Raw genomic sequence first — 9,343 nt, 5'->3', positions numbered from 1 at the left:
ACACCACACACTACACACCACACTACACACACCATACACTACACACACACTACACACCACACACACTACACACCACACACACTACACACTATACACACCACACACACTACACACACCACACACACTACACACACTACACACACACACTACACACACCACACTACACACACACCACACTACACACCACACTACACACACACACTACACCACACTACACACACCACACTACAGACACTACACACACACACTACAGACACTACACACACTACACTACACACACTACACACACACACTACACTACACACACTACACCACACACACTACACACACACTACACACACACTACACACACTACACACTACACTACACACACAGCTCTTGACAACCAAATAGCAAATTGGTTCACTATGCACTGCTAATGACTCGCCAATTAAGGGTCACTTAAGTTTACCGTTGATAATGATGATGTTAATGATATTAATGATGATGTTAATGATATTAATGATGATGTTAATGATGTTAATGATGATGATGTGGTTACTAACATAATCGGTATTCATTCGTTCGGGGGCTCGTGTTGGTTGTCTGGGAGTTTCTGTGCTGGCCGTGATGATGAGATTCGTGCCGCTGTAAGGTCGCGTGCACTACACACAGATACATACACACACATACAGATACACACAGATAGAGATACACACAGATACATATACACACACACAGATACACACACACAGATACATATACACACACACAGATACATACATACAGATACACACACAGATGCATACAGATACATACACACAGGTACATACACACAGATACAGATACATACACACAGATACACACACACAAATACATACACACAGATACATGCAGATACATACACACAGATACATACAGATACACACAGATACATACACACAGATACATACACACAGATACATACACACAGATACATACACACAGATACACACACACAGATACATACGGATACATACAGATACACAGATACACACAGATACATACACACACACAGATACACACACAGATACACACACAGATACATACATACATACAGATACATACACACAGATACACACAGATACATACACACAGATACACACATATATACACACATAGATACACACAGATACAGATACATAGAGATACATACACACAGATACACACACAGATACACACAGATACACACACAGATAGATACATACAGACACACACATACACACAAGAACAACAACCGCCATTCGCCACTAAGTGGCGGTGACGTCACCACGACGCTTGTGCCAGGCCACGTGCACCTTGAGGCCACGTGAAGTGTCGAACGCCCGCTGGCAGGAGGTCACGGGGCAGACCCAGGTGCCACGGGTCGACTGACTGAGATGAGTGGCTGATGCACCACCTGTGCCTCCTGTGCCAACTTGCTGTGCTTTAGCCACCCGGCGCTCCGCTCGTTGTTGTGAGTGTCGCTCCTCCGCCCTCCGTTGTTGTTGGAGGGCGACTGCCTCCAACTGCCCAGGAGCGTCCTTCACGAGCCTCCTCCACAGAGGCCGATCTTGACACCGCTGGTACCAGTCATCGGCAAGTCCACTCAGCTCCACGTCCTCCTGTACCACATCACTCCATCTCTTCTCTAGCCCGTGCCGCACCCGCTTAGCCCCCTCAATCCGGCCGAACAAAAGCTGTTTCGGCATGCGGTGGCTGGGCATGCGGGCTACATGACCCAGCCATCGCAGCCTTGCCCGCCGGAGGAGCTCACCGATGGGACCTTGCCCAGATCTTTCAAGGATTTGTGAGCTCCTCACACAATCCAGCCTGCAGGTTAAACCCAGGATGGATCGTAGGCAGGCCAGCCTAAATGTTTCTAACCGGCGAAAATGTTCCACCAGGGGTGTCCACGTTTCGCAAGCGTAGAGAAGGGAGGGAATGACCGTGGCCGAGAAGACCTGAAGCTTAGTGCGGAGCGACAGACCAGGTAGCTTCCACACAGCGTTACGCAGCCGATGAAAAGATATTGCCGCTCGACTGATTCGGAGTGAGACCTCTGCTGTTAAACACACACAGTGACACACACACACAGTGACACACACAGTGACACACACAGTGACACACTGACACACTGACACAATGACACACAGTGACACACAGTGACACACACAGTGACACACACAGTGACACACAATGACACACACAGTGACACACTGACACACACAGTGACACACACAGTGACACACACAGTGACACACACAGTGACACACAAAGTGACACACACAGTGACACACACACTGACACACACACTGACACAGTGACACACACACAGTGACACACACACACTGACACACACACTGACACACACACACTGACACACAGTGACACACACAGTGACACACACACTGTGACACACACACAGTGACACACACACAGAGTGACACACACACAGAGTGACACACACAGAGTGACACACACACTGACAAACACAGTGACACACACACAGTGACACACACACAGAGTGACACACACAGTGACACACACACAGAGTGACACACACACAGTGACACACACAGTGACACACAACGACACACACAGCCACACACACAGCCACACACACAGTGACACACAATGACACAGTGACACACACACACAGTGACACACACAGTGACACACACAGTGACACACACACACACTGACACACACAGTGACACACACACACAGTGACACACACACACACAGTGACACACACACAGTGACACACACAGTGACACACACTGACACACACACACACAGTGACACACACAGTGACACATACACAGTGACACACACACACAGTGACACACAGTGACACACAGAGTGACACACACACAGAGTGACACACACACTGACAAACACACAGTGACACACACACAGTGACACACACACAGTGACACACAGAGTGACACACACAGCGACACACACAGCGACACACACAGCGACACACACAATGACACACACACTGACACACACAGTGACACACACACACACTGACACACACACACAGTGACACACACAGTGACACACACACACACTGACACACACACAGTGACACACACAATCACACACACAGTGACACACACACACACAGTGACACACACACAGTGACACACACAGTGACACACACAGTGACACACACACACACAGTGACACACACAGTGACACATACACAGTGACACACACACAGTGACACACAGTGACACACACACAGAGTGACACACACACAGAGTGACACACACACTGACAAACACACAGTGACACACACACAGAGTGACACACACAGTGACACACACAGTGACACACACACACAGTGACACACACAGTGACACACACAGTGACACACACACACAGTGACACACACACAGTGACACACAGTGACACACACAGTGACACACACAGTGACACACACACAGTGACACACCCACAGTGTCACTGTCTAAGCCATAAGGCTGTGGGAGAGGCGTGCACCTGCGGTGAGGGGCCGATTCGCGCGAGGCGTCCATAGCCACTTGTTTATTATTATTAGTCTGGGTCGCTTGTCTTGTTGTCAGGGAGTTGCATTAAACAATCTTAACAAGTCGTGAGTGTCAGTGGGTGAGTGGGGGGTGAGTGGGTGGGTGAGTGGGTTGGTGAGTGGGTGAGTGAGTGAGTGGGTGAGTGGGTTGGTGAGTGGGTGAGTGAGTGAGTGGGTGAGTGGGTGGGTGAGTGTGTGGGTGAGTGGGTGAGTGTGTGGTTGAGTGGGTGAGTGAGTGGGTGGGTGAGTGAGTGGTTAGTGTGTGAGTGGGTGAGTGGGTGAGTGTGTGAGTGGGTGAGTGGGTGGGTGAGTGGGTGAGTGGGTGAGTGAGTGGGTGGGTGAGTGAGTGGGTGGGTGAGTGAGTGGGTGAGTGGGTTGGTGAGTGGGTTGGTGAGTGGGTTGGTGAGTGGGTGAGTGGGTGGGTGGGTGAGCGGGTGAGTGAGTAGGTGAGTGTGTGAGTGAGTGGGTGAGTGGGTGAGTGAGTGGGTGAGTGGGTGAGTGAGTGGGTGAGTGGGTGAGTGGGTGGGTGGGTGGGTGAGTGGGTGGTTGAGTGAGTGGGTGGGTGAGTCAGTGGGTGAGTGGGTGAGTGGGTGTGTGGGTGAGTGGGTGGGTGAGTGAGTGGGTGGGTGAGTCAGTGGGTGAGTGGTGAGTGGGTGAGTGAGTGGGTGGGTGAGTGGGTGGGTGAGTGAGTGGGTGGGTGAGTGGGTAAGTGGGTGAGTGGGTGAGTTAGTGAGTGGGTGAGTGGGTGGGTGAGTGAGTGAGTGGGTGAGTGAGTGGGTGAGTGCGTGAGTGAGTAGGTGAGTGTGTGAGTGGGTGAGTGGGTGAGTGAGTGAGTGGGTGAGTGGGTGGGTGGGTGGGTGAGTGGGTGAGTGAGTGAGTGGGTGAGTGAGTGGGTGAGCGGGTGAGTGAGTGGGTGAGCGTGTGGGTGAGTGGGTGAGTGTGTGGGTGAGTGGGTGAGTGTGTGAGTGGGTGAGTGAGTGAGTGTTTTTGTGTCTGTGGGTGTGTGTTTTTGTGTGTGTGAGAGCGTGTGCGTGTATGTATACGTGTGTGGATCTCTGAGTACCTGGTGTAGCGGTGTGTAGTAAACATCGCCACTGGGGAGACAAAGGCGGTCGGGCGTGGTGCTGGCCACCCACCCCCTCGTGTACCGTTCCGGCCTTCATAGGTGCTCGCTGACAGCACTTGCCCCTACAGTCTGTCAAGGCTACACGGGGGATCTTTGTCTTTGTACGTGTGTGTGGGTGTGTGTGTGGGTGTGTGTGTAGGTGTGTGTGTGGGTGTGTGTGTGTGGTAATTGGGGCAGCCACCTCGTCAACTCACACCTCGTCACTGTCTGAATCACCACCACACTCATCTCTCTCACCTCGTCAACTCTCACATCGTCACTGTCTGAATCACCACCACACTCATCTCTCTCACCACCTCGTCAACTTACACCTCGTCACTGTCTGAATCACCACCACACTCATCTCTCTCTCACCACCTCGTCACTGTCTGAATCACCACCACACTCATCTCTCTCCCACCACCTCGTCAACTCACACCTCGTCACTGTCTGAATCACCACCACACTCATCTCTCTCTCACCACCTCGTCAACTCACACCTCGTCACTGTCTGAATCACCACCACACTCATCTCTCTCACCACCTCGTCACTGTCTGAATCACCACCACACTCATCTCTCTCACCACCTCGTCACTGTCTGAATCACCACCACACTCATCTCTCTCACCACCTCGTCAACTCACACATCGTCACTGTCTGAATCACCACCACACTCATCTCTCTAACCACCTCGTCACTGTCTGAATCACCACCACACTCATCTCTCTCACCACCTCGTCAACTCACACCTCGTCACTGTCTGAATCACCACCACACTCATCTCTCTCCCACCACCTCGTCACTGTCTGAATCACCACCACACTCATCTCTCTCTCACCACCTCGTCAACTCACACCTCGTCACTGTCTGAATCACCACCACACTCATCTCTCTCACCACCTCGTCACTGTCTGAATCACCACCACACTCATCTCTCTCCCACCACCTCGTCACTGTCTGAATCACCACCACACTCATCCCTCTCACCACCTCGTCAACTCACACCTCGTCACTGTCTGAATCACCACCACACTCATCTCTCTCCCACCACCTCGTCACTGTCTGAATCACCACCACACTCATCTCTCCCACCACCTCGTCAACTCTCACATCGTCACTGTCTGAATCACCACCACACTCATCTCTCTCACCTCGTCAACTCACACCTCGTCACTGTCTGAATCACCACCACCACACTCATCTCTCTCCCACCACCTCGTCACTGTCTGATTCACCACCACACTCATCTCTCTCTCCCACCTCGTCACTGTCTGAATCACCACCACACTCATCTCTCTCTCCCACCTCGTCACTGTCTGAATCACCACCACACTCATCTCTCTAACCACCTCGTCACTGTCTGAATCACCACCACACTCATCTCTCTCACCTCGTCAACTCACACCTCGTCACTGTCTGAATCACCACCACACTCATCTCTCTCCCACCACCTCGTCACTGTCTGAATCACCACCACACTCATCTCTCTCTCTCTCTCACCTCGTCAACTCACACCTCGTCACTGTCTGAATCACCACCACACTCATCTCTCTCCCACCACCTCGTCACTGTCTGAATCACCACCACACTCATCTCTCTCCCACCACCTCGTCACTGTCTGAATCACCACCACACTCATCTCTCTCTATCCCACCTCGTCAACTCACACCTCGTCACTGTCTGAATCACCACCACACTCATCTCTCTCACCTCGTCACTGTCTGAATCACCACCACACTCATCTCTCTCCCACCACCTCGTCAACTCTCACCTCATCACTGTCTGAATCACCACCACACTCATCTCTCTCACCTCGTCAACTCACACCTCGTCACTGTCTGAATCACCACCACACTCATCTCTCTCCCACCACCTCGTCAACTCACACCTCGTCACTGTCTGAATCACCACCACACTCATCTCTCTCACCACCTCGTCACTGTCTGAATCACCACCACACTCATCTCTCTCACCACCTCGTCAACTCACACCTCGTCACAGTCTGAATCACCACCACACTCATCTCTCTCACCACCTCGTCACTGTCTGAATCACCACCACACTCATCTCTCTCTCACCACCTCGTCAACTTAAACATCGTCACTGTCTGAATCATCACCACACTCATCTCTCTCACCACCTCGTCAACTCACACCTCGTCACTGTCTGAATCACCACCACACTCATCTCTCTCCCACCACCTCGTCACTGTCTGAATCACCACCACACTCATCTCTCTCACCACCTCGTCAACTTACACCTCGTCACTGTCTGAATCACCACCACACTCATCTCTCTCCCACCACCTCGTCAACTCTCACCTCGTCACTGTCTGAATCACCACCACACTCATCTCTCTCACCACCTCGTCACTGTCTGAATCACCACCACACTCATCTCTCTCCCACCACCTCGTCAACTCAAACATCGTCACTGTCTGAATCACCACCACACTCATCTCTCTCTCTCTCACCTCGTCACTGTCTGACTCACCACCACACTCATCTCTCTCACCACCTCGTCAACTCACACCTCGTCACTGTCTGAATCACCACCACACTCATCTCTCTCTCACCACCTCGTCAACTCACACCTCGTCACAGTCTGAATCACCACCACACTCATCTCTCTCTCACCACCTCGTCACAGTCTGAATCACCACCACACTCATCTCTCTCTCACCACCTCGTCACTGTCTGAATCACCACCACACTCATCTCTCTCTATCCCACCTCGTCACTGTCTGAATCACCACCACACTCATCTCTCTCTCACCACCTCGTCAACTCACACCTCGTCACAGTCTGAATCACCACCACACTCATCTCTCTCTCACCACCTCGTCACAGTCTGAATCACCACCACACTCATCTCTCTCTCACCACCTCGTCACTGTCTGAATCACCACCACACTCATCTCTCTCTATCCCACCTCGTCACTGTCTGAATCACCACCACACTCATCTCTCTCTCACCACCTCGTCAACTTAAACATCGTCACTGTCTGAATCATCACCACACTCATCTCTCTCCCACCACCTCGTCAACTCAAACATCGTCACTGTCTGAATCACCACCACACTCATCTCTCTCCCACCACCTCGTCAACTCACACCTCGTCACTGTCTGAATCACCACCACACTCATCTCTCTCTCACCACCTCGTCAACTCACACCTCGTCACTGTCTGAATCACCACCACACTCATCTCTCTCTCACCACCTCGTCAACTCACACCTCGTCACTGTCTGAATCACCACCACACTCATCTCTCTCTATCCCACCTCGTCACTGTCTGAATCACCACCACACTCATCTCTCTCTCTCTCACCTCGTCAACTCTCACATCGTCACTGTCTGAATCACCACCACACTCATCTCTCACCACCTCGTCAACTCACACCTCGTCACTGTCTGAATCACCACCACACTCATCTCTCTCTCTCTCACCTCATCACTGTCTGAATCACCACCACACTCATCTCTCTCACCACCTCGTCAACTCACACCTCGTCACAGTCTGAATCACCACCACACTCATCTCTCTCTCACCACCTCGTCACAGTCTGAATCACCACCACACTCATCTCTCTCTCACCACCTCGTCACTGTCTGAATCACCACCACACTCATCTCTCTCTATCCCACCTCGTCACTGTCTGAATCACCACCACACTCATCTCTCTCTCACCACCTCGTCAACTTAAACATCGTCACTGTCTGAATCATCACCACACTCATCTCTCTCCCACCACCTCGTCAACTCAAACATCGTCACTGTCTGAATCACCACCACACTCATCTCTCTCCCACCACCTCGTCAACTCACACCTCGTCACTGTCTGAATCACCACCACACTCATCTCTCTCTCACCACCTCGTCAACTCACACCTCGTCACTGTCTGAATCACCACCACACTCATCTCTCTCTCACCACCTCGTCAACTCACACCTCGTCACTGTCTGAATCACCACCACACTCATCTCTCTCTATCCCACCTCGTCACTGTCTGAATCACCACCACACTCATCTCTCTCTCTCTCACCTCGTCAACTCTCACATCGTCACTGTCTGAATCACCACCACACTCATCTCTCACCACCTCGTCAACTCACACCTCGTCACTGTCTGAATCACCACCACACTCATCTCTCTCTCTCTCACCTCATCACTGTCTGAATCACCACCACACTCATCTCTCTCACCACCTCGTCAACTCACACCTCGTCACAGTCTGAATCACCACCACACTCATCTCTCTCTCACCACCTCGTCACTGTCTGAATCACCACCAGACTCATCTCTCTCACCACCTCGTCAACTCACACCTCGTCACAGTCTGAATCACCACCACACTCATCTCTCTCTCACCACCTCGTCACTGTCTGAATCACCACCACACTCATCTCTCTCTATCCCACCTCGTCACTGTCTGAATCACCACCACACTCATCTCTCTCCCACCACCTCGTCACTGTCTGAATCACCACCACACTCATCTCTCTCCCACCACCTCGTCACTGTCTGAATCACCACCACACTCATCTCTCTCACCACCTCGTCACTGTCTGAATCACCACCACACTCATCTCTCTCACCACCTCGTCAACTCACACCTCGTCACTGTCTGAATCACCACCACACTCATCTCTCTCCCACCACCTCGTCACTGTCTGAAT

At 51.7% G+C, this 9,343-nt stretch overlaps 1 protein-coding gene across 1 annotated transcript in view; it reads left to right on the top strand.

The window, feature by feature from the left end:
* LOC142907316 (uncharacterized) overlaps positions 1-3,621 on the top strand; it is a 63,859-nt gene extending 60,238 nt beyond the window's left edge. The window contains exon 6 of the mRNA XM_076056688.1: positions 1-3,621. This exon is cut by the window's left edge and continues 3,070 nt beyond it. The gene's annotated coding sequence lies outside the window, so the exon portion shown is untranslated.
* The last annotated feature ends 5,722 nt before the right edge of the window (positions 3,622-9,343 follow it).

Source organism: Petromyzon marinus, chromosome 77 (assembly GCF_048934315.1).
Source record: "Petromyzon marinus isolate PM22_M1 ecotype Great Lakes invasive population chromosome 77, UKy_Petmar_22M1.pri1.0, whole genome shotgun sequence".
Classification (NCBI taxonomy): domain Eukaryota; kingdom Metazoa; phylum Chordata; class Hyperoartia; order Petromyzontiformes; family Petromyzontidae; genus Petromyzon; species Petromyzon marinus.
This window is presented reverse-complemented; position numbering and strand designations above follow the sequence as displayed.